Raw genomic sequence first — 27,013 nt, forward strand, 5'->3', positions numbered from 1 at the left:
TGCGTTCGGAGAGGACGGGAACAAGCGGTGCGATCGGAAAGCGGAAAATGCAAAACTGGTGACTAGCGACCGACCGAGCGAGGGACGACGACCAATGGAACAAACTCCGCTCCCTCTAGATGGAGAACCGGGCCTGGAGGGGGGCCGGAAAATCAATTCGGAAACTTACACCGTCGTCGACCTTCGGCTCCAGACCGTCCTCAAACCGTAGCGACGCGGAGGGGACTCTGATTGATCGGAGTTTTCTCCGTGGCTCGGTGGCGTGGACAGGGCTGGCCTGGTGGTGCTGGCCGGAGTGACGTACGATGGGAAAAGTTTTTAGACCGAGTTGTGAATCTTCCATTGATGTCGGGAGTGTCGGTAGTAGTTCGACCAGACGGTGGTGTGGTCTTGTGCTCGGTTTAACCATCATCACCACTATTCGTCGTTGGCCAAGGTTGATCGATTCGACACGTGTCGAAGGATTGGTTTGTGGTGTGGTGGACATTATTAGCCCGAGAGGCCACCGGTATCATTTCCAGCACTAGAATACCTGGAATGCGTAGTATTTTCGATAATCGGACGCCAGTTTTCTATGAACAGGATTTAAAGCCTTGAATGGACCATCAAGTCATTGCTCACCGATACTGCAGCTACGGTTTGGCGCCCCCCTGAATATTCATAGCCACGGTTAGCCGCAAGGATGATGAGTTCATCCGTGGCAAATCTGTCTGGCTCTGGATCGACACAAAAAAAAAAAAAAAACTGCGGGATCCAAAAATCGATTCACGGTGGCTAGCAACACGTCTAACATATCCGTCCGGATTACGCACCCGCGCCACGAAACACCGACACGTCAAAGACGGCACGCCAACGGAACCAGAAGCCAGCGCGATAAGCGAGACGACCTCACACGAAGAGCGGATCACGTGGAGCTTCGGCCGTACCGGGACGTACATTAAGCACTATCCGCTTAATCACTTGGTAACCGCAAAATGAATTTCCCACGGGAGTTCCAACCGAAGCGCGCCAGCATTCAAACTGGAGCATCGGACACAACAACAGCGGAGTATAAAAAGTTCTGAAAAATTGGATCCGGCAAACCGACGGCGTCCGTGTCACACAAGACGTGAATGGACGGAGCAAAGGTTGACTTGGGCGAGTGTTATTCTTCCCCCGGACCCATGGCGCAGGTCACGCACAGGAGCAGGCAGGGCCCGTCTACAGCTGCCGGCGGGCGATACCTGAACAATACCTGTGTTTGCTATTCGCTGGCTGGCAAATGCATAAATAAGACCGAACACCCTCCCCCCCCCCCCCCCCCCCCAGGGGCAGGAATTCGTGGGCCAGGAATTGTCGTTGGCGACTCATAAATACCCGGCACCCAGGCTCGGCTGTACTTTGCGTATCGAGCCACACTTCCTTCCCGGTAATCTGACTCCCCGTGGGAAGGGAAACGTCTGGGCCGGGCTGCTGCTGCTGCTGCTGCTGGGTTGCCAGTGAATGCCGAAAGTGGCACAAATAATGACCTCCCGTTGTTGGGTTGCGTGTGCCGTTGGCCGTTTCGCCGATGTGGTAACTTATGCTTTGTGCATGCCGTCCGTGCCCTCGAGCATCGAGCGTGTGGCCCTTTTTGTGGATTAGTCACGCAAGCAGTGGATCCACTCAATGGGACGCCGAAGGTGGAAGGAGCGAAGAAAGGGGAACATTCTCGCCTAACACCGACGTCACGCTTGGGCTGACGGTTCTCGATTCTTGGATCTCGAAGTGCTTTAAGGCTTAAAGCCCAAAACGGGATGAAGCATCTGCGGTGGCGCTTTAAAGCGACTCGTAATCGCGTAATCACCCGACAAGCTGTTTGACGGCGAATTCCGTGGAAATCAGAACGCGACGCATCACGGCAGTGTGACTGTGACTTTACGTGTAAGAGTTCCTTTCATTGGTTGAAATGTTATTCCAGCTTGCAATTTAGAATGTTAGTATACTCGATAACTTCAATCTAGTCTAGTGAGTTCTCCTGCCCAGGAGCTGGCTAGTAAATTGAATAGAATGAACAAATTGAGCAAAGCTCGAACAAGTAAAACCCTCATCCGTTATCCTTCCTTGCCGCTACAGTCGACTCTCGAGATGATTTATTATGTGTCGTCTAACGAATTGCTCGACTGTCACGAGTAGTCCCAAAGTTGAGAACAAATGATCATTAAAAGCTGCCTCTAACCCAAGGCAACATCAAAAAAATAAAACACAAAAGGCAGCTTGTCCCAATTTACATTACTGCCACGCTGCCGGATAAGTCTATTTTTTCTAGTGCTCATCTCCTGGGCTCGAGGTCTTGCTGCTCATTATCGAAGCCCGCCGGTAGCCAGCAGCCAGTGGGGTGCTATCATTTTGATAAATTATGCTCGAAAAGGAGATGAAAATAAATGTGAGATCATCTCGGTTGCACCTTCTGGGCCCGCTGTTTGAACTTGTTCGTGTCGCAAACACGTCCTACGCTACCGGTTCATACGGATGAAATGGAACCGGGTGAAAATGGTGCATTTTCTGGGGACCAATGGTTTTTTTTTGTGCTGATTGCGAACTTGCCCCTTTGGTTTGCGGGAAACCATACATCTCTGTAGCCCGTGTCCCACATCCCCCTCGTCCGCGCCCAAAACCAGTTACAACGCGCATTTTACATTCTTCATGGATGGATTTCTTCCGAGAACATCGGGCACATGTTCGATTTCCACCAGCAGGCCCTGATCACCGTTTCCCTGGTGTCTGGTAGCCATTTTTTCCCGGTTCCTTCATTTTTGGAGGGGGGCCCGCGGGAAAACTGACAGCTGATTGTAATCGCGTCCGGTTATCTCTTTTTGGGTTTTATTGCCCACCACCAGTGGCCAGTTTCCGGATACCGGTACCGCGGTCAGAGTGATTCCCGTTTGCTTCAGTTTTGCACAGTGGCTATCTCAAAGTTATCTTTTCTGCTTGGTTTACCGTCGTATCTCGGGTTCGGATGGTGGGTGCGGTGGGCAGCGCTCCTTGGTACCGGGGCAGCACATTGCAGGCTCACCTGGAGAGTGGAACCGTGTGAAGCTGTAGCGGATGGCGTACACCCGAGCCAAAGAGAGAATCGTGAACATTTTCTGCGAAACCAAAAATTTATTCACCCAAACCAGACCCATTCGAGTTGGGAAAAGGGATGGCCAAATGACTTTTGGCTTTGAATAATTTTTCAATCGCAACGCAGCGAAGCGCAGCGCGGGAAAACTTCTGTTGGGAAGTTTTTTTTCCGCCCTGTTCTATTTGAGGTGAATCCTAATTCGCTTGAAAAGTTTTTAATTAACTCTGATAAAAATGTTTCGCTTTTTTTTCTTGGTTTCATTCTCTTTGGTGGCGCCATGCTGTGCTCAGTGCCCCTTTTGTCTTTGTTTCGTCAAATGATATCTACGAACGGAATGGGGTGCACAGAGCGATTAATCTTGTCTCGCTTGTGACGAGGAAGCACGGTTAGGCTCATCATCAGCTTGAAAGTGATCTTGTATGGCTTAAATTGAGGCGAGACTTCATAATAGACCAGAAATAAAAGAGTTTTTTTTTCAAGTCAGAGTTCAATTGTTTTTTTTGTGTACTACGCAGTGCAAACTACTTCAAATTGAGAAAAGATTAACCATTCTTTTAACCAGAACTTCTGGAAGGATATAAACTTTAACTGCTTTTGTAAAAGTTTCCTTTCACATTTGTTTGATGGAAAATTGCAGTCTCGTAAATGGCATTTCAAATGTTCGTATCATTGCTTCACTCGAAACAACAGCTCTGCGGGCTTACAACCGCATCCCGGTCCGTGGATCTCGTTTGAAACCCATCATCCCGCAGGCAACAAAGAAGCTGAAGTATCTGATTCCCCGGAATCCACCAGCAGCGTTCCAATCAACGTTGTACTAGCGTGATTTGGATGTTCCCATCCAGGGGGCGTGTGGTGGTGGAATGGTACGGCACTGAACATTCTTTCTCCATGTTAGTAGTACCGGCACTTGGCTCGATCGATCAACTCGTACACTCGACAGCGTACCGGCATCCGATGCTCGCACGATGCACTTGCCAGGCCCGTAGCGAGGGTTAAGTGGCATACGATTTCCAACTGATTTGATCAAACTCATCAGAAGATGGAAAAGGGTTGCCACTGATTCGCATCTGTGCGGAGCGCCGTTGCTTGTTCACTCGAGAGCAAGCAATTACTTTTTCACGTCTGTTGGTTTCGCTTCTTCTGTCGGGGACGATCCTGAGCTCAACTGGAATGTGCGGGCTCCGGGCTTCTTCTTGGGAAACACATTCGAACCACGAGCAGCAAAGCGGACGCATAGTGTGATGTTTGTAGAAGCGTGTTATTTGTTCTCTAAGAGCGGATAGAACGAAGCGATAATTTTTTGATAAATTGAGTATCCTGCGAGGCACCCAGCAGTTGAACAATGTATGCAATAGAGTGACCTGAGGTATGTCGTAACAAATATACTGTCAAGATTTGTTTGTGGCATTTAGTGCACTATCCATCTGCATGTTGCACTGAAGTTGCACTGGGACACTGCCAGCAGAAGTCCAAAAAGACACATTGTCCTATCAACGCCAACGGGTTGTTGTTTAATATATTTCATGTCACTGTCAAGCAGTGCCAAAGAATTTGAATATATTCCGTCCAGTCAGTTCGAGTCGACTCATTTCGTTTGGCCATACACTTTTTGGGGCATTTTTTGTCCATCGCATAAAGTCGGATAACACACGTCTCTTCTCTCATCTGACGCCATGTGTTGGCGATTAACCAAGGTCCCGGAGGGTGATCCCGGAGTCAATAAATTGGACAGCGGCAAGTTCAGCAAGTTACGAAGTGTACCAGTAACTCGACTGGACAGCTCGAGACAGGATGAAGGATGTGTTGTACACATGCTGCCCGGTGGTACGCTCGCCTGGTGTGGATGCGTTCACTCGTCTGCTGCAAGATTTATGGCTGCCCTGGCATGGTACACCACAGTTCTCGCCCTAGCATTACACGCAACGGTGACTTCTTTGAACACATGCTTCACCACAGAACCAATGCGGTGTTATATAGGAGGGCAGGCAGGGCAATGGTTTGATGAAGGGTTGGACCTGGTATTTTCCATCTGATTGCGATTAGTGTGCATTCGACAGGATGTATTTTCTAACGATTTGTCATGTTCGCTGAACACCAAATTGGATCTCCGTTTTGCCGGATTATGAACTCAAGTGGAATAGAGTTAAAGTTACCTTTTTACGAATGGAATGAAAAATCTCTCCCGTTCTGATCCTAGCCACTCTTAAATGACCGACGGCTTAAGCGGAAAATCATGTTGGCAACACTTGGCCCTTTAAATGGCCGCGCCCTTAAATGGCCAAACACAAGTTGTTCACACTAAGGCCCCGGCCCCGGTAACACCAGGTCAGTAGGTTCCGGGTCGAGTGGTGTCGTGGCAAAGTTTGCGCCGCACTTGAAACGAGACGCTCGAGTAAGGTTACATCTTAGCTGTCAAGGTTGACAAGTGGGTCGCTCGAGGGAATGGTGGAGGGGAAGCGAACAGAGGTGGTACAGTAGTACACAGTCAACAACCATCATGAAGCCATCTTCAGCGACCGCACTCGAGGTCCGCACAGACAACGGAGCGTCGGGCCGGATGTTGTCTTGCAAAAGTTGACGAATGGAATTATGAAATGATGCTGTGCCCTTGAGCAGGGCACATCACCGTTCTCGGCCATTACCGTCGAGAACGCTGAAAGTAGCAGCTGGGAGGGGGCTTTGAAATGTAAACAAATCCGCGGACATCATATCCCACACGGATATCCATTGTGCAGTGAGTGTTTCGAGATAAAAAGTGGCGAAACATCTCTCCAGTCAGCCAGATTAAATTCCCATAAATTTAAAGACTTTATGATGAAGTTGCTGCTGTAGTCGCTGGTGGTGTAGAGGATGAAGCTCGTGTCTGCCACAGCTGGAAACTGGTGCGGGTGTGAAATGGAATTGTCCCAGTGCTTGACAGTTGTGGTTACGGCGCCTGGTCTGGTTTTTTGGGGCGGGCGAGGGTGAACCAAAACCGGAAGTCTCACTGCGGTAGACACAGTCACATGGTTGGAGCGTTCCATAAACGTTCCACATCCTCTGCGGGATCACCCCATTCCGGTGCATATCGTCTCCGTTCCGGAACCATCGTTTGATCGATATCACCGTTCGACCGGCGCGCCAGCGGGAAGTATCATGCGCCGGAGAAATCGAGCATTCACTTGATGTGGCTCATTCCCGCTTTTCCCGTGGCCTTCACCGGATGTCCAACGTTTTCCCCATTCCATCCGGATAGCCGCGGGAGTTCTTATATTTATTTTCAGACAGAAAAAAAAAACCTGCAGCTATCGTCCAGCCAGGACAGGAAGCACAAAAGGTTGACGGAGACGCCTGCTTCTAGTGGTTGCTAGACGCCAGTTCGCTTTCTCTCTCTCTTTCTGTCTCTATCCCTCCTGGAGTGGCTGGTGCGTTGTGTTTGAAGCTGGAAATGTGCTGTAGCAGTATAGCTGAGACACGCTGGTGCTCTGCCAAGCGGATGTGCTTCACGTCAGCGAGACGAGATGTGTCTCGGTGACAGGAGACGACAGTTGGCTGCCAACACCCGCTGGCCCGGCCCGTAGCCCCGTAGGCCCCCCGGAGTGTGTTCGGGCTGTTTCGTCAAAGCGCAAGATATCGATCACGACTTGCTCCTGGTCCGGATGACCTGCATTCGTCGAGGGACTGGAAACTAAGCTGGAGAGCTGGTTTCTGCCCGCCCCGGGAACATGCTCCAGCGAGCGAGAATCAATTTCCGTCAAAGTTTGGCCAAAAGTTTCCTTCCGACGTTGTGTCACGTTGCGTCGTCGTTGTGAGTTTTCGGAAACTTCTCGGGTCAGTAATGTGGAAAAACATCAAACCGAAGGACGCTTTCGAATGTGCCACGGTGAGCGAACAGAAGATGATCAGCAGATTGGCAACGGGTCTGTACGCGGTTCTCCGTTGGCTGGTGGTTTGCTGTGCTTATCAAAACCCTAGTTGGCAATCGTACCACCGTTTCGTTTCAATGTTGCTCATCGTTAGATTTGGTTGGATTATTTGAAAAGACCGTCCCGTGCCCGTTCTGGCGGGTATCCTCATAATATTGTATGAAGTGGGGTCACTACAAACCAGAGGAAAACCCTTGCTCGATGATGCTTTTTTCTCTGCTAGTCGCTAGCTTCCCAACCACCCGGTTCGAATGTATTTTTAAAGTCACTTTGTGGAGAGGCAAAAGAAACCAAAATCACAATCTACAGAGTTTTGGGCGAGTGTTGAAAGAGGTGAGCGCGGTGCCGGTGAACGGGAATATTTGATCAGGAGTTGATTAGCTACTGGCCGTGGATGGTTTTTGTAAATTCCCGACACGTTCGTCCAGCAGACGCCAAAGGAACCAACCGCTCCGGGTATTCCAATTCGCGGAAATGAAGCTCACAGCATATCCTGCTAGCTGGTCCAAACAAAACAAGCAAACAAGCGGTTGATTGAGGCCACTGAAACGGCGTATCGGGATGCCACCATCGATAGCATACGGTAGCGGTAACGGTGGTCACCAAAACAGAGCGACCGAGAGCGTTATCTTGTGGCCAATGGGCTGCTGGTAAGATATTTCCTATTCCGTAGCCGCGCTCCATATTTTGTTGTCCTTCTTTCTTTCTTCGCTAGCCTTCGGCAAACCAATTGCAATCACAAAAACCCCGAAAACCGAATGATGGGATGCTTTCTGTTAGCTCCCGGGCCGGGCGTCAATAGTCATGGCGAGATCTAAATTGTTTTGTTTACGGTAACCTTCCTGCGGCGAACCAACATCCGGCGTTGGACGATTGGTGGCGGTGAAGGATTTGGCGAAGGACCGAGATAAGAGCTAATGCAAACAAAGGTTATTGGTCGGATTTGGTCGATCGCATCAAGCCGGCCGGCGCTAGCAACTGTCTTCAAGACTTCAAAATTCCTTCGCCATTCTCGAAATCTCACGAGAGCAAGAGCAGGTTCCATAGGCGGTCGTGGAAAAGGCTGTTTGAGTTTGTAGCTCTTGGGTGATCAGTTTAATTCCGAATTGTTGATATAACACTCAGGGCATTCTGGGAAGCGAGCTATCTAACCTATCGTGCTAAATACTTCAGAATATGCAAACGCATTGCCTTATCACGTGCGAGGTAATTATAATAAGCATTTTGATATGCTAATGCATGTAACTAGGAAATTGAGGCGAACGTGCGCTCAGTAGCCGTGTAATGCTGACCACCTATTGAAATCTATTGTTTGTGGTCGTTTCGAGGCAAAACACGTGACTTCTCCCTCCGTTCATGGTATCTCACGAGGATGCTGGTAGGAATTTCAGGAATTTAGCCTTGGAATTTGTGGGTAACGCTCATGGATTGCCACATTTTAATGGCTAATGACGCTTGTTTTGCTTTGTAGGCGGAATTCGGGATAATGATTTGATTTTAGATCGTCAACAGTTGTTCAAATTGTTGAGATAATTGATTGCTGTTAGTGTTCCACGAAATAATTTCCTCCGAACGAAAGGATCTCGCTTAGAAATCAAAGTAATTTTTAAAACGTAACACATTTTGAATGCACATTTGGAGTTTTCGCTTTGACTTACCTATTGAAAAACAGAAATCGTTATTTAGCCGTTAACTTCTCTGCATAATGTTGCTTTACATAGACAAATCGGAAGGACCTTTCTGGTCGCTTCGTTCAAAATGGTGTGTTCAGGCCTTACAAAACGTTACCAAAGCCCAGAGTGACCATTATATTGTTACCGAAGCTGCGGTCGCTGAATGGAGGGTATGTTTAAAGTTAATAATTATGTTTAAACATATCCTAGGGAGCATCATCAGCCCATAATAACACACTGGCTTGCCGCTGGCACCAGTTTGCTATTGATCACCAAATTATACACATTACGCTCTCTGGTGTCCGCCCTCCCTCGGCCACGCTTCTGCGGTGAACCATTAAACCACGACCACTACCGCAGAGAACACATGCACATAACCGGGGACACATAATACACCTGCGGCGAGGGCGGTGAGATTTTTTACAACCAAGGGGGGCCAAACGTGTAGGGCATGCCGTTACCTTTGATCGGAATGGTTATCCTTGGTACATTCGATGAACGTACCCAGAAGAGTATAATCGGAGTGTTATGATAAAATCCGGATATCCTTAAGGGGCCACACGAACTCTAATCGAACACACATACACAGGCATCACACACATAAAAACAGGTAATCAAGCTTCTGCTCCTGCCACTGGTCTATGCATACGATAATGGTACAGCAATTTATCTTCTTATCACATGCGGCGAGGGTTTAAGCACCCCACCAGCGCACCATCTATCACATGGCGTACGTATCGCCATCATCGGAAATCGGAGGACGAGAATGGCTACTAGACTGACCACACTAGACCGTTTTTATGGACAAAAACACATACAGCTTTGAGTCACATTTTTACAGCACAGTACGCCACTTTTTCGAGAGAGCGACGGTGCTGGGGTGTTGTTAATCCATTTCGTCTAATCCACATCACGGCTACAAAGCTTCCGTTCACTTCAGACGCACGTGGTCGTCAGCTAGTACGACGTTCAGCAAAAGAAACCTACCCTCCGATGGATAAAAGGGACAACCGGAAGGAAGCGTTATGCGAAAGGAGAAGAGCACACCCACGGAACCGACACGATTGTTTAGCAAACAAGCACCCGGAGCCGTACAGGGACGGAACAGGGTTAGTTAGTCCGTGACGTGACGTTCACTACTGAACCACCGGCACGGCGTTGGTCGTGGTTTTTATCGAGCTTCAAGCGACATGAATACCGGCACTCGGAGCGTTCGTGGAGTCGGCGCACTACCACGGCCTAGTGGATGCCGATCCGAGTGCCCCTCGGTTGTTCATTCGTATTCTCCTGGCACAAGAAGGACGTAGCAGCCAGTTGCACAGTTTGCTTGACCCCTTGGCTGGCAGTCGGGAATGGAAAAGGGAAAGACAGTGGTTTTTTAGTGTAGCGTTTCGGTAAGAAGCCACTAGGAAGACGACACGGGCACGCACTATCCCGATGAAACCTATCTAATGGTGAAGATAGTAATGATACTTGAGGCGCAGAGAGAAAGAGCGTCCTTTGTATCCTTCAACAGGTGTCCTTCGATGGGTTAGGAATGGCCACAATTGGTGCGTTTCGTGCCAGAATAATGCGCGGTAATGCGATAGTCCAGACCGGTTGCCTGACATAATAATTGATTGAGACTCCTGTATTCCTTTGGTCAGTTCTGGTCCATATGCTGTGGCCGGCTGCTCCATTGTTTCAGTAGCGTTGTGCGGACAATTGTGCGCACAAAAGGAGAATTGGAACGCACCAAAAAAAAAAACAAAAAAAAAGAAACCCTCAGAGCGCTGTTCCCGGGAAGTGCTTATCGATGAGCTTAATCTGTCCGGTGATGCCTTCCAGCGCAATTGCTTCTCTCCAGCTTCTCCCCCTGTTCCAATCCTGTATTCTCGTCGTTTGGGGGGCGGCTGGGTGCCATGGATATCGCTGTTTCCATTATCATTTCGCCTTTCGGTTCTCAATTCCACTCCCCTGAGGGGAGGACTATCGAGCGATCGGATTCGCGAGGAACAAGTTCGCAGTGGTGTTGGAAACAATTTAAGTTTCCCCGGATAGGACGGACAGTTGGAAACCGGTGGTTTGGTGGCAAATGAAATTAATTAACCCTTTTCTGGTCGATTTTTCCGTGTGGTGGGGGGAAGGGGAGGGAGGAGGGGGTTGCTATAAATTATATTATTCGATCCGGATCCCTCCAGGGCCCCCGGGGACTCTCAAACGCAGTCGCATGAATCGCAGATCGCACAATCAGGGTGTCTTTGAGTTGGCGGCCATCGTGCATCGCATTTCTGTACAAATCCTTTGCCACCCCTCTCTCCCTGTAGGGCTTTCTATTTTTTGTTTATGTTCAAATGTCGTCCCGGCCGCACCAACACAAGGGAAGCTCCAGCCCACCGTGATCATATCGATTCGGGTTCACCGAGGATCGTAAATTGTCGGAAAAACTTCATTAAATTTGATTAATAGACTCAATTGAGTTAATTGGCTTCGGTTGAGCTTGGGAGAGCAAGGTGCTTGTGTGGTTCGATTTCTTGGCCATCGAAAGCAACCACCTTGGTCGATATCTCGGTTTCTCCGCCCATGCTCGCTCCCATTCGGTGGTCAATTGCCGTTCGTCGTTTGCGGTTGATTTTGATTTCGATCGAAGGGAGGGCCCGGAAGGGGGTGGAGGAGCTTTAAGATGGTCTGATCGGGGAAAAACAGGTCTCGGTATCGTCCACCAGACCATTTCTTACGACTTCTAGCGTCAGTGTCCTGCCCTGTAGCTCGTAACGAGTTTCGGGATTGTGTCATCGAACCAACCAGAAATGCGGTACGTGACCTAGTGCTAAGATTCCCATTTGCTCTCGCTCTAGTTTATGCGCAATAAAAGAAACTGGGTGGCAGTGGTGGTCGGTGGACACGGCCCCGGAAAGAGTTTCGCACATAAACCAAAACTTTCGCAGCTCGCTTTCGTAGAAGATGACAGTTCCGCGAGCGAGAAAGTGAGAGTGCCACTGGGTCCACTGAGCACGACCGGCTGCGTAGCCGAAAAATCACGGACAAAACAATTTCCCGCAGTAATCCGCTACAAATTACATTTCCCGCTCGTCACCGCTCGCTCGACTGCGACCGAGTCGTCAACAGGACACGCCGGCCGGAGGGAAGGAGGGTGGACACTCTGGTTCCGGTGGTGCCTTACACTTTCTTAGCTCCGGAGACGGAGACCTGGTTTGCGTAACGATCGTCGTGGCAGCGCATGTTTGTTTTTGCGCTCGCCGTTTCTTGCGACCGCAGCAGCACCACCAACACTAGCAGCAGCGCGTCTAGTAAATGAATGAAAAAGTATGCCCCATTAGCCCGTAACGGCACTGTCATTTGGGGGCCCACTTTTTGCCGGGGGCTTTTGCTGCCACTTCACATCTCTCGGAAAATCGGGATGTATTATGCTGGCGGGTGGTTGCTACTCGTGCTATTCGTGGTGTGAAACGCGTTTGGAGTTAGAAGGCAATTCGAGCTTTTCGAGCCATTATCTGCTTTGCCACTCGCTCGCCGTACCGAATGCCGTACGAAATGTGGCATCCATGTGGCAAATAAACAAAGGAATGTTAGCGTTGGCCCGGTGGAATCATCAAGCAGTGCCACTTGGGTTGAGACCAAAATTGATTTGATTGGCCTTATGTGTTTCTAGTGTGCTGAAATGATTTGAAATGATCAGCTGTCTGGAGGATTTAAACATACGGCTCGTCCGTCCTCATATATGTTAAAAATAAAAAAAAGCAGTCTGGAGGAGAGTTGCTACTTAAAGAGGTTCCGAATGCTGTCTTACAACGTTTAAAATTATATAATTTAATTTAACATATATTGTAAAGGAGAGCACTGCGATTATACATACGAATCAAAATTCTCCAATTTATTGGACCGACAGAGTACCTCGATTACTGTTCCCAGAGTCACCTTCAGTCATCAAAATTAACCAGAATACCGAGCGCTTACGATCAATGACGTTGCCTCACTATACCATAAAGCCAGTAAATGTAGCTGTTTAGCCGTAAGTTCTCGGCAATTCATTTTTCATTTCCTCCTTGTGCACAATTGCACTTGTTGCAGTGTTGTGTCACCATTTTTCTAGGTCCCTCCATTCATTGCGTAAACTGTAAACGGTTAGCGTGGAGGGAGCTGGAACAAAATAAAAAAAAAAAGAGAAAATGGCAAAGTGTTACCAGCGGAAGTGCAGCTGACTCCTAGAACAAAGAACTGCTCCGGTGGTCTTCGCGAACTTGCTCCTTCGCCATAGCCCGCAGCAAGGTGAGTTTGTTCAGATGAGAAGTTTTATAATGATTTATGCTTTTTCTTGCCTTTACCTCGGGGTGTTTTGTAAGTTTTTCATTCATTTTCCTTCCCGTTTGGACGACCGTTAAATGGTCTTAAACGTGTGCCCTTGGGCGGACCAGACGGTGTCGTTTGACACCCAAAGGAGGGTTCGGGATAAGTTTGCTGGTAACATGTGATCCTAAATCGAAGCAGTTGAGTGGAGTGGAGCTGTTTTGTGGTCGGCATCATAAAATAGATGAAAAATGTACGATTTATGGCGTTCGTATGCCCTCCAGGTGTACTTGAACAAGAGGGAACAATGATCACAGAAATTTGTTTAGTATTTTAATGTTGCTAGCAGTTGAGGTACTGAAAATGTTTTAAAATAACTTAAAATTCTCTGTAGTGCATTAAATCAATGGATTTGTTAATAAAAGAGCTGCTTAAAACAACGGGAAACAGAAACAAAAGAGCTGAAGAAAACATTAATGCAAACTCACTGTTTATCGAACCAACGAATCAATGTAATTTATAAGATGACAACAGAGCATCGGGTATCCGTGAAGCGCTTGTCTGAGAATGCTGAAGATCTCGTTCCCTCGACTCATTCCTCGAACCGTCACGGGATGCATTTCAATGGGTTCGGATAAACCGTAAAGGAAACCATCGAATGAACTGTCGACCCACCGACGGGCGGTGTCAATGTTGTTTGGCCTTCCATCCATACAGCGGGAGAGCAGAGTGTCAGCTGGAGCTAATGTTTCTCGATGGCGAAAGTGATTATGATGGTGCTGATGATGGCGATGATGCCATCGAACGATATCAACTGAACTGACGAGTGGATTCGAGAGCGCTCTTTCGAAGGGGGGAGGCACATATCGAACGTGATAAAATGTATCGATTAAAGCTTAACCACTCGAGGGGTAGCTGAAAGGAGCAACAGGGTGGTGCTGTTCTCTGCAGGCAGATGGAAAAAGCTACGATGACAATTTAGAAGGCTAATCCATTTGACAATTTTCTACAATTTTCACTGATTTCCTTCACTACGTTGAACATCCTTTCCAGGCATTCAAGTGTGTAAACGATTGTTCTAAAGGAATTTTAATGATTGAACACATTTTTACACTGATTAATGGCCGGTTGGGCTGATAGAAATGCAGATAAGGATCCTTTGGCGACAGGAAGCTGTCGTCGTTAGTTGTCAAGTAGTTAAACCCTCGTGTTGGCCATATTCCCGGCAAGTGCAACGAGTGAGTGGGCCCAGCGCTGCATCGGATGGTGCGACCGCCAACCACAGACACAACATCAACCACAGGAACGAGCACCCCGGCCACTGCTTTCTCGACTCGGTAAAGAGAGGCAAAGTTTTGCTCAGACACTTCATTACGGAAATTACGAGTCAGGAAAATGCTCGCTGCACTCTACATCCTCATCATCATCATCCTTGGCGCTGTTGGCCGGGTGGAAAAGTGTTTGCAGAAACAAATCAGTCGCATTTCCGGGTGGTTTTACCGAAGGCACAGGATGGCGCAGTTCGAACTGCGTTGGTTTCGAATCTTCATCTGCCAATTTCCTCGAAAACGGAACAATGAAACGGTAACATCGTTAACGTCATGTTCTTCAGTGCAAGTAGTCGTTCGTTCGTCCCCGATGCGGTTCCCTGGCATTTTCATTTACCACACGGACCACGGGCGCCAGCAGCTTCCCTTGCACCGGGTGTCGATTTCAGTGAAACTATTTGCGCGAACACCGAGAGAGATGAGGACATTGTCTGTGTGGCAATGATGCTTCGGGTTTTGTGTACTTTGCTGTCATGTTACCACACCGAGCGAGGGTTTGGGTTGGTAGCATGAATGCGATGAAAACGAAATGGAGTGTCATGTTGCTGAAAGGAAGCTTCTGCTGGGAAGCGAGAGGCCGAACAAAGCAGAACCTATCCAAGAACTTGGATTCTGTCTGACTACTCTTGTGGTTTAGTGAGAGGTTGTAATACGAACAGAGCTACACCAGGGGTACTTACTAGAAGTTTAATGTTTGAAAGGATTTTGTAGAATATGCGTTACTTGCATAAGTACCATTATGCTCAAGAGTTTCACTAGAAATTCATTTAACTATCTTGGTGTTGATAATATAGCAAACAGGTTCGGCGGAACACGTGTTTGATGATGGAGTATCCGTCAAGATGCGCATGCAGCATATTGGCTTGATAGAGACATATCATCCAGCGCCGTTGGATACCAACTGTTCAGTTGGGTGCTAATTGTAATGGAAGGAAGTGGAACTGTGGTATAGCGAACTGAAAGCACAGCACGTGTATCGTCATCAAATCATCCACCTTGTTGCAAACCGTATTGAGTCCAAATTAATTCGTTCCACCAAAGCACCGTAGCCGCATTTCGACGCAAGAATCCTGCTATTGCGATACAGCTTGGCACTTCTCGTATCCACATCGATATCAATTTCGGCAGTCTATTAAACAGCACATTTGTAATTAGAACCGTGTACCACTTTTAAACAATGATTCAAAATCCGATTGAAATTTACGATGAGGTTTTGCTTAAAAGATCATAATGTTGCACGGATTGACATCGCCGCGACGCTGCTGACGCCGTGGGCAAAATTCAATTAGAGACGATCGCAAACAAAACGAACTTCGTGGAACTGCGCAACGAACCGTGCGTAGTGACGGCACCGACGGAAGGGCTGGAAAGGGCGTCATTTTCACTTCCAAAGGCGAACATCCGCACATTCAATTGTCATCGCCGTTGAGCCACAGGACCCGGCGTCGCGTCATTCTTCTTATGTTCCAACTCCCGGCGTGGCGGTGTGGTGGTTTGGCAAAATTCATTTTATTATCCTTCCACTCAAGCCGGGGTACGCCTTCGAGGAGTTTGCACCATTATTGAGCTGTTTGCTGACGGGGAAGGCTGGCACGGTGGGTGAAGGAAAGCGGTCGGATGTCGTCGGCAGGAGGACGGTGGTTGACGAAGGATTATACCGGAACCATGCCGACGGCTCAGGCCGAATGGTTTTGAAGAAGTTGTTTTAAATACATTTCATTGCTGTAATTAAGCCGGCTCGTGTTGGTAGCATACGGTGGAAAGAGGAGCGGAGCAGAGTACCGACAATCTCGAGCATTGCAGTCGAGTGCGGTGCGGTGCCAGCGCATTGCTTCTCAAAAGTATGAACACACTTCACACCATCTTTCATATTTTCTTTCCCCGTTTTTCCTGATGAGTGCGATGGAAAGTTTCACAATAAAATGCATGGCAGCTATCTGTGAAATCTCCTGCAGCTGGCTCGAATGAAGCAACTTGTTTTAACGCGCCATGCTAATGAAGACCGTTGAAGCAACGGCGGAAGTAGCTTATGATGGAGCATAGCAAAAAATGTCCCAATTTTGTTTGGTAAATGGCGCCACGAACAGACCGGATTACAATAATGATGCTGGTGTTGGTACCGATCCATTTCCTTCATTCTCGCCAGTAATCAGTGTCCTTTAATGGGGGCCGCTTCGGTGGTTCAAAATGGAACCATTTTGGGCCGCACAGCGCTGCTATTCAAATGATGTCACGTCGCAATGACTAATGGCTCAGCGTCGCCGGTAGCGACGGCCTTGCAAAACCAAAGGAAAACCGATCGAACCGACAGGCTGACAACTTCTTCACAACTGCCTGCCAGCACGGCGGCTGTCGGCCGTGGGTTTATTGATAATTATGTTTTGACCAGCGTTGGCAAATACGCCGGCCACCGTCTAACCGCGCCTCACCGCGCATCAATGTCGAACAACAAAGGGCGAGTTTGACATGAGAACAGAAGTTGTACCATTTGGAGTGACAACCATTGCTTGTTATCGAGGACGACGAGAGTGACAAGCGCTTCAGAAGGACGGTGTTTGTCGCGCACCGTTGTCCACGGCGGTGGACCAATTAACTTTTTCAATAATGATAACCATACGCAGTCCTGGGCGCAGCGTTATGAATGAAATGAAAGAAAAAAATCTCCCTCGAATGTCGAGCAGCATGAGGGAATTGATTTACACGGGAGGGAGTGGTACGCAAATACGGCAGAAAATGCTCCAACTGTTTCCATTACATCGCAACTTTTGTGCATCAAATCAATGCATAGCGATTAATTTGTGCGTTGTGCAACGATCGGTACGCTGCAATTAGTGTTTCCGGAACTCGAAACCGTGCTCTGCGAGAGCGATGATTACGTTGAGCATCGGGGGGTTGGATAATCCGCTGACATGGTCCGATGTCGACGTTTCGACGTTTCCAGTGCTCAGTCAACGTACGTACGGGTGGAAAATTGACGGAAACTGCCAGATGCGGGCACGTGCAGAAACACAACTTCATCAATAGAACATTGAATGCGCGTTCATTCACAAATAGCATGTCACAGATATTGGAATCGATTGGGAATATGTTTGATTTCAACATTGTCCAGGGCTTTAATTTATAATATGTACATTCCATTAAAGTTAGAGATCCTTAGGTTATTTAGCGATTAAAAAACTTGTATTTCAAACCCCGGAAAGTATATTTTTTACCAGGTACTGGCGCCTCCATCATCGGCAACGGAGCTAAATCATTTCGTTTTCGCGGCGTGGTGACCAGTTTTTGAATTACCTTTACCTCTCTGGTCACAAACACCTGAACTGGTTGGGCTTTGGTGGGAAAAATCAAATTTAATAAAGCCATGCACCTCCTTATTATGTGGTGAAGAACCCGCGAATGGTTGATACTTTAAACTGCGGCCCGCTGACGGGCTGTTACTTTTTTCTGAAAAGTTTCGATCGCAACGGAAAACCGGGATCGATGTTACTTTTCCTTGTTTACTTAACCGTTACGTAGTCTATCCGCTTTAACTTGGAGAAGCTCTTAAGTTACGTTTAGTATCAAAAGTAACAAAATTCAACAACTCATCTCCGAAAAGTAATCATTCTGGCCGACTTTGCCGTATTCAATAATAGTCCTGTGCTTCCCCTTGATCATTTGTCTTCATCGTTGAAGCGCCCGTACGCTTGGATACGCAAGCGTTACTTTGAAAATGAAGACGTTCGCCCTTGTCCCAACGGTCCGATGAGCTGAGCTCATCACTTTCCTTGGGTTTGAAAACTATTCGATTCTTTGGGATCTCGTGGTACGAGAAATAGTTTTGCCGAGCATCCCCTTCCAGAGCTCACACTCTATCTCTCTGTCTCCCTGGAGCTCATCATGGTTCCGGGTGGGTAAACCTCGAAAAGTACGATTACCCAAAAATGAAAATCACCAAGCCATCTCGCCGACCACAACGGTGGCTTTGCTACGGCCATGAGTTGAGTCAGCAAGAAAACGGAACGCAAATGACGGAAGTAAGAGAAAGGAAAGATATTTTACAGGACGGTTTCTTGCTTTAACCTATCACCGTGAGGATCGTTTTATGAAATACCATTACATCGTAGCCTTTGTAGCATAAAAAGTACATGCAGTTGAAGAAGAATTTGATGAAATACTCAAACAGTAGAGTAAAGATCCTTCTCGATGAAATCGATTTTATCGTTCTCGATGATCTTTCCGGTAAATGCGCCAAACTACGTGTTAGATTTTTAATTTTTATCTTTTCTCTGCTTCCAGCGCATTCCTACCACGTGCTTCCCATTACGGGTTGCCTTTTTTGCTTTGATTTCCTGCATTCCATTTCCGTCCCTTCAAAGATGAGATCCATGGGCCACACAGCAAACGAAACGTTTTGTTACCGTGGCATGTGTAAGGTTCGTTTTACGGTTCGTTTCACTTGGCGCAGGACGTTTTGTGCCACGTATCGGACGGTGGGTTTGAAAAACACGGACACACGGATCTAACGCTGATTCTCGCTCAAAAAGGACGGCAATCATACTGGACGAATCTCATGCTACCGGTTGCCTATCTAGGCAGCGCTCTGGGTGTGTGCGCTAGACTTTAGCCTAGATGGAAGGTGGGAGAAAAATCGATAGACGTGGCTCTTTTGTTTGGATACCTTTGGCCATCCTTTATCTTACTTCTTTGCATTTCTACTAAGTGATTTGATTGTGTGCGAGATCTCTCTAGATTCAATTCAAATTATTTCAATTTTGACTTTTCTTTTTATAGCGAAATATCTAACTATCATCAAATTATGCATAATTATGTAGTCATCTTTTAACTATCGTGCTGTATGCTCATTAACAAACAAATAATTTCTTAGCAACAGTAACGACGAGTAACAGAGAGGATTTTAATGAAGAAAATTGAAAAGCAATTGAATGCGGCTCAACTCTGATACGAATTACGCCGTATATCCTCCATTGAATTCTGCGGTGAGAAGCGCGAGCCCATCAATGTTCAACTTGTACTAATCAGGAGGCAAATTGAAAGAGGGAATTTTCTTGGGAAGAACGAGAGAGAGAGAGAGAGAGAAAGAGAGAGAGAGAGAGAGAGAGAGAGAGAGAGAAAGCGAAAGAGAATCGAGGGAAATCATCGCTCTCCTTCTTCTCATTTTTAATGAGGACGTAAAGTGGTTTCTGCGTAACTTCTGTTAATACAAAGGGAATACTTTTCATCTGGCCGTACCAGTGTATCCGTTCTATTAACGCGCTCTCGAGTGCTATCGGAGCGCCGTTGTTACCTCGCGCAACACGCTGTTCAACATTATGTGCGAAGTTTTCGCAACAACGCCAGCGCCGACCACACTTCCAAGCGGAAAGGGCGCGAAAGTGATTAATGAGGTTTCCCGGTAGGTGTAGGTTTCCCTCATTTACGCCACATTAAAGTAGGATTTTTAAAGCCAAAAGTTACACATGAACTTGCCGTAAGCTGATTGGGTTGGTTGGGTATGGTAACGATGTATTTTAAATTCAAGGCGATGCCATTACGCAGATGTGGGTAGCTTAAAATTTTTGATCAGTTTTGTTTGAGAATGTGACAGAAAAGAATGTGTTCCTCTCTGAATGATTCTCGTCCCAGTATCAGCTTGTGCTAATCAAGCATGAATAAACCAGCGTCAGTAGACCATGCCGGATGAGGGCCAGTTTTGTTTAGCCGGTGGTTCTACATGGTTTTTCTTTTACATTCTTTCGCCTTTCTATCTTCCCGTCTCGCTGTCCAATCTCTCATCAAACACGCTCTACCGAGCGAGGTGGGTCATGGTTTTGCATTACTTATTTAGCGCAAAAATATGCTACTTCTTTATACCCCTCCGAGAATAGTTTCGAGAGCATTCTTTAACAGGGATTCACCTTCGCTTGACCGATGCTGCAGACGTCCGAACGACGGCTGTCACACCTTTGTCAGCAGCAGTCTGGTCCCTGTCTGGGTCCTTCAATGATGACCCTATCCTTTCTTCTTGACACGGAGATTGATTAGAGCAAAGCATGGAGCGTTCTGGGTGAAGTGGCGCCGACGGAAAGCTCTTCACAAATGCCCACTTTTTTGCGCTTCATCGAAGGCTGAACCCGGGGGTTTGTTTGTACTAGTTGATTGGGTAGTTTGGAGGAGATCAAGGTTGAGCTGTGGCTGATGCTGGTTTAAAAGTCATTCATTCAAGCACCGCCACCACCACCACCAGCAGCAGCAGCAGCAGCAACACGATGAATGATCAAACCACGAGCACCAGACGCCATAGACGAATCGTTGGTTCGCTGGAACACTTTTAGTCTGCAGAGAGGATGCTACGTAGCGAAAAGTGCCCTAAACAATCCATTCCGGTGTATTAACCAATCGTTTCCACAGCTTAAACTGTCAAGCAGAGGCGGCATCAAGATTGGAATTGCGGAGTCGGCCCCAGGCGTGTCACAGTGGAATCCTCGCCAATCCGCCATCGATTGTCGAAAAATCCCCAAGGAGCAAATCGATTGGTAACCGATCCACATCCGGGATACCGAGTGGCGCCATTCACGAAAGCCACTGGTGAATGAATAATTCATCATTCCAAAATCCGAAGCCGAAGGATTCTCCACCTCGGCGGTTGGCATTACAACCAGCAAGCAAAAGGGAACGTCGCGGGAAGCGAATTTGCATTGTTGGTGGAACACAACGCATTCGTCATTGGGCTACAGAATACAGAATACGATCCAATCGGAGGTCGATGGTTCGAACCGCCAGTGTCAGTCGCCAGACAGCTTCCATCGAGCGAATGTTACAAATGGAGCATTCTTTCGGCACCAGTCACCTCCCCCCATTCGGAACGGATCGCCATCGAACGGTTCGGAACGCGAATTCCGTAGCACCCGTCGTCACACGCTGCTAGTGCTGGCACGCGAGTACCGGGTGGCTGGGACACATCAATCATTTGTATAAAAGGCAGCGCCTTTCCAGCCAAACGTTGGGGAGCTGAACAAACTACGCATTTTTCGGATGCGTCTGTCGATGGCAAACATTTGGCAGGAAAAATTTCACGAAGTAGTAGGCCGGCAGCAGCTAGCGATGGTGAGAGGACGCTAGAACGCTGAGGGAAAGCTAAGGTCACGGGGAAATTGATTGTCCTAGCGAACATCGATTGAATCCTGGTTTAATGGACGGACGGGCAGTGTTCGCATTTGTTTTCTGTGATTTACATTCCTCGGCCGCGCCGCTAACTTGGTGAGAAGTCATTAATATTGGGATGCTGGTTGCTGTTTGCTCTTGCTGCATTCGTAGTAGCGCTCGGTAAAAGCGCCTCACAGATCGAGCTAATGGTTGTAAATGGTTTAGATAAGAAACGTTTTACATAAATCGATGATTCACCTTGGACTGGTTGAAATGATACTGATTGATGAATGGCGGCATTTGTATAGCCCGCATGACCTCCAAAGATGCTGCCCCGTGGCCTGGATTCGTTCGGAAAATTCTACATTTTTCACCGTAGCGAAAAATTAGCATTTTATGAGGCCGGTTATCCTCATCCCTCCATGCCTACAAAGAGGTGATCGAGCGATTCGAACGAGGAAATGGTAGATCGCATAGACGGTGGTGGAATTTTTCCACGATTTCCATGCAAAAGCGTGAGTGGATGTTTCCCATAAAGCAGCCCATCCCGGGATGCATTTCGTGAGTCGGTTGGTAAATGGAGAGAGAGAAACGGGAGTGGAAACGGTATAAATAATTGTCCCGCCGTGCACCATCTCAATCGCGCGTAACGGTTCCGCACCGTCCGCTCGGTTCCAGGTTGCCATCAATCAACATTTTAATGGGATTTTATATCCTCTCTGATAATTCTATTTTACTCCGCGGACGCTGATCTCTCCAGAATGAAGTTTGCTAGCGAGACTTCCGGGACACCGCCGGTAGCTACACCGAGCATAATCCCCGACCATAACCTCGAGGTCGAGCAGCAGCAGCAGCAGCACGGTGGAGGTAGCTTTCCAGCTGCGTGCCGGGCGAATCTATGAATAACGATGAGTTTCTCCAATCATCCTAGATTGAAAACGGTTCACTTCCATGGCCAGGGGCACCGTTTCCTTCCCAACGGGCTGGTCTTAACCCGAGTTCTTTCATTTGTCAATCGCGTGGAAGTCGATTCAAATTTCTGTGATAAAGCCGCTTCAATGCCATTCAAACAGGAGCACCTGTATCTTGCTGACCGCTTATCGTAGCCGGGCGAACTAGCTTTGACCGATGGACCATTCGTAGGATTCACTTCCATTAACATGGTCTATTCAGTGAAATTCGATTTGATGGATTTTCTTCCCAAAAACCCTTTTGTCGGTGCAAATGAGCTTTTCGTCCGGGTTCAGGTGGCGCACGTAATCACCCCATGTGAGGTCCGGTAGAATTCATTCAGAATGTGTCAGTGTGTCTGGAAGGAAGGAAGGAGTGAAAAGAGGCAAAATGAAAAGCATTTTGATTAAATATTTTTAAAAGGACATGTGCCTTGCATTGACACATTGTTTGCTTTGAAAAACAAATCAATCGATGCGGGTTATAAGGTTCTCCATATCATCTTTAGAAGTAGTCTAGTGTGAGTCTCTTCAGCGGTTCGCGGTTCGTTTTATGACTGATCTCTGCGGTTCGTTTTATGACTGAGTTTAAACGTACGGACGTTTTCGTATTAGTTTGTTGAAACAAAAAATGTCACCGGTGCCTACAAAAAATGTCACTAGTGCCAGTTGGACTTACTGCGTTATCGAACAATATTGAAAATTGAATGATATAATCTATATCCTCTCGAGAATCCGATTCAATTCAATAAATGATGACTAGCACCGTTTCTCGTACCGTACAAAACAAAATAAGTACTTGTGGAAACCTCATAACCAACACACATGTTGATGGTTTGTCAGTCGTACTTTGATAACCAGCGCCGCATTCATAAGCATGTGGGTGACGGCGTTCGTGCTATTCGCAAATCGTTCTGAATCGTTGCTCGGCCCTCACCACAGGTTGAGCAATCGGTGTCGTGACAGAGGTACCTTATGGTTGCTTTGCCAGCAAATTGAATTCACATAAAACTCAATTCCAACATCGAACATGCTTGGTGAAGTATTGCTCCCATTCGATGACTTGCGCCCCGTGTTCGGAGGTGTTTTTGCACGAGTTGTGTGATGCGTTGCGGTGGTTCCATGATGGCTCTAGTGTATCGTAGAGTTGGTTTCACGCTTCTACAACGACTAGTGCTATGCTACCTGAGGATACACACAGCCCTTTCGCTTTTCAAGTTTATCTTGAAAGCATTTGCTAACTGAAGAAGAATGTGCCGAAACAAAGCAGAAAAGAAAGCGAAAGACTTTGTAAAAGGCTGTTCTGATTGACAGCAGGCTTTATTAAATATTATTAAGCCCATCGGAATACCGGAGAAAGAACTTTATGTTTCGGTTTTTACACCATATGCTCCATATGCCCCGAAGGCCGGCATTCCAAAGTGCGGCGGAGCAACATCGAGCCCAAATGGCAACAGTAAATGGCTACTCGATAAATCAATCAGCTAAATTGGTGACTGTTATGGCAACCACTCTGACGATGTCAAGAAACAAAGCAATCATGATGGTGAAAACAAAAATAACTTCCGACACACGAAGAACGCCTGCGCCTCCATCGAATAGGCCTCCGTTTGGATGGAGATGGAATGTGTCTTCGCCTTGATGTTTTTTATGTTTCTTATGCTTGAACTTTTTTTCGATAAAATTCTTTCCAACGGTGGTAGGGACGGCAGAAAAATGAAAATGAATCAGTTAGCGAGAAAGATAACGCCAGCGAAGTTATTAACGAGGGTCACAGCAACACGGCATGGTGATTGATTCCATTATGGCAACAACAGCTTTCCCCTCGCGATTCTTCGGTCGACGGGCCTGGCTTGCTACAGCCAATAAATGTCCAAAGTGCTATTCATATTTCATTTTATCTATTGACTCATCAATGATATACAACGTAGCACGCATACAACAGTAACAACTATCTCGACTCCATTTAAGAAAATAAAGTGTGGCATAACTAATACTACCCACTGGCATGTCTGTTAAAGCAACATGCACGCGCGATGAGCAAGGTACAAGGTTCGCCTTCGTGCTCCAACTTTGATGTTATGATAGTTCGTTAAAAAGCATGTCATGTATGCAATGATAGTCCTTGCGCAATGCATGTCATCCACTTGGCGTGCCATGATGGACATGCCAATAAACGTCACAAACTGCAGGCGATGAATTTTTCCACCATCCGGTCGCTATCCTACCATCGTCGTCGTTTGTTGGAACCATTTCCTTGCAAGACTCTAGACGGGCCGCGGAACGCCTTGCCGGTCCGGTGCAGCTGTTTGTTCGATGGCGTGGCTTCCCGGAGCACGCTGAGCTCACCGTCAAATATTATTACAAAAGTTGTGATTGAAGTATACGGCGAGGTTGGGATTATACTAGGCCAAAGCCCTTGGCACCTCGGTTTTTGCGACGTCGTTTCAGTCGGCGTTTTTTTTTCAGCACCGCCAGCCCACCATTCGCTCTGCATCGCGTAAAGTGAAGTTTTGGCAAACAATTTTAATCAACTGCGCCATCAACTGCATCAAACCACCACGGTACGAGCCTGCTGCAGCATCCCGTGGGCTGACGTGAACCGGTGGTTTCTGACATCGTTTTCGAGACAACATCTACGCTCGGAAGCTGTTGCCTGCAGTCGCATACTGTAACTATATTCTAGTAATTGATATACTGGAAGGTGCAATTTTAGTGCAGAAAACCCTCTTCAAGTGTTAGATAATGCATATTTCAATTTCTATTGCCTAGCTACGTTATGCAAAACAACACTTAGTGGGGACCAAATGAATCATGCTTTCATTACAGTGAATGGTTTTGCAGCCATGCTCATTGGTACACTTAATTTAAGGTTTAAGGAAATTTGGTTCAGTTTTTAATGAAAATGGAATATAATCCAGATGAATTAAAAATGCAAAGCTAGCAGAATGTTTAAATCAACAACTCAGAGTTCGTAGTCTATAAACCCTAACATAAAGTCGTCCGTATCAGCGGGAACAAATCTCCGTAGCCAATTTGATTCCCTCTTAAGCCAACTCAGCAAAAGATGTTTGCTGCATCACCTCCCACTCTCCGTGGGTCACAAGTTTATGGTCAAAGTTTACGCACCTACCATGCCTATAGCGGCTGGAAAGGAAGGTAATACTTGAAAACGAATGCGGTCGAGAAAGTAATTGAGTTTTCTGGTACGATACGCTGGGTGAACAGTAAGTAATTCTGTTAAGACCTGTTGATTTACGGCGATGCTTCGAATTTGCACTCTCTACAGTGAATAACAGGCTAACCCCTCGGATTTATTCGACGATGATTCTTGAAAGGCAGGCAGGACCGTATAGAGGCCTAGACTGGATTTCATCCCTCAGAATCCTTAGCAGAGATAATGGTGCTCTGATTTGAATCGAACCGAATTTATAACAAATGATTATCGAAAGTAACTTTCTGTCCCTTCTTTTGACTATGCTTGGTTTGTTTGAGACCCCTGACGCACCGTATTATCGGTTGAAAAAAGATTTATTGCAGGTCTTAAAGGTAAAAGTGAATCATCGAGCAAATTCAGAAGGTACTTTTAACTGGACAGTAGTGATTCACCCGCTTATGGTCATCATCAATGAGAAGAGATGATAAGGGCAGACAGAAGCTTTTTTGTTGTCCAAAGCATGTTGATCATCTGCTGCATTCTGGTTGAACAACAGAAAACATATTTGCCTCGCACCGATGGCAATGAATGTCTGACCATTTTCTGTTTCGTTCGTTGCGAAGGAGGAAATATTGTGAGCATAAAATTCAAACTGAGGAGAGATGAGGGTTGGATCGTTTTGAAAATTATCAGACTTCATCGAACGAGATTTTGAGAAGGGAATGCATGTAGCTCAAAATTTATTATGCAGTTTATGATCTGTTTTATATGTTGGCGACTATTTGCTATCATTTCATAGTAACCAGGGGATTTAATGAACGTTTTCACAGTATTTTGCATATTTTATAACAAATTTATTCCTAATATCTATCACATCTAGTATATTCAATAACTGTTTTTGGTGGTTACGTACATACGAACTCCACACTAATACTAAAATATCAATATAACTTTCACCGATGTTCTGCGCCCACCTTCCGTTCAAACCATTTGGCATTCTTTGTCCAGAGGTACCGTGTTTGAACCGTACCGGAAATAAAGCAAAATTGGCCATTTAGTTGAATGGATGAAAGGACGAAAAGAATTGATCAATCGATTTCTCCCCCCCCCCCCCCTTGCATAATCCCTCCGTCTTCCATCGAGTAAGTTGATTGTGAAGCACATCCGGAACCCGGAAGGTGTTCGTGTTATCGATTTGATTGACGTTTCCATTGCCAGCCACCACAAGGTATCCGCATCTGCACCCGCAAGGAATTACCTTCCCCAACTACCTGTTGCTAGTTACTTATATTATTTTCGTTTGTCCACAACCGCTTCGTCCGCTCTGCTGCTACCATGGAAGGCTCGATGCTCGAAGCGAGCGATGGAGTCAGCCTTGCATGAAAGCATTCAACCGGAAAAGTGCCTCGGTTGCAGAATGCCTGGTGGGGTTTGGCTGGGTGGCCTGTGTGCAACGAACGCTGCAACTCGACCACCGTCGCTACGGACCAGAAATTGAAT

The 27,013-nt window shown here is 46.9% G+C and overlaps 1 protein-coding gene across 1 annotated transcript in view; it reads right to left on the bottom strand.

Annotated features, from left to right (window-relative positions):
- LOC126575437 (uncharacterized) overlaps positions 1–9,774 on the bottom strand; it is a 13,983-nt gene extending 4,209 nt beyond the window's left edge. The window contains exon 1 of the mRNA XM_050236131.1: positions 9,654–9,774. The gene's annotated coding sequence lies outside the window, so the exon portion shown is untranslated. The remainder of the gene's footprint in view (positions 1–9,653) is intronic.
- Between the last annotated feature and the right edge of the window lie 17,239 nt (positions 9,775–27,013).

This window comes from Anopheles aquasalis, chromosome 3, assembly GCF_943734665.1.
Source record: "Anopheles aquasalis chromosome 3, idAnoAquaMG_Q_19, whole genome shotgun sequence".
Classification (NCBI taxonomy): domain Eukaryota; kingdom Metazoa; phylum Arthropoda; class Insecta; order Diptera; family Culicidae; genus Anopheles; species Anopheles aquasalis.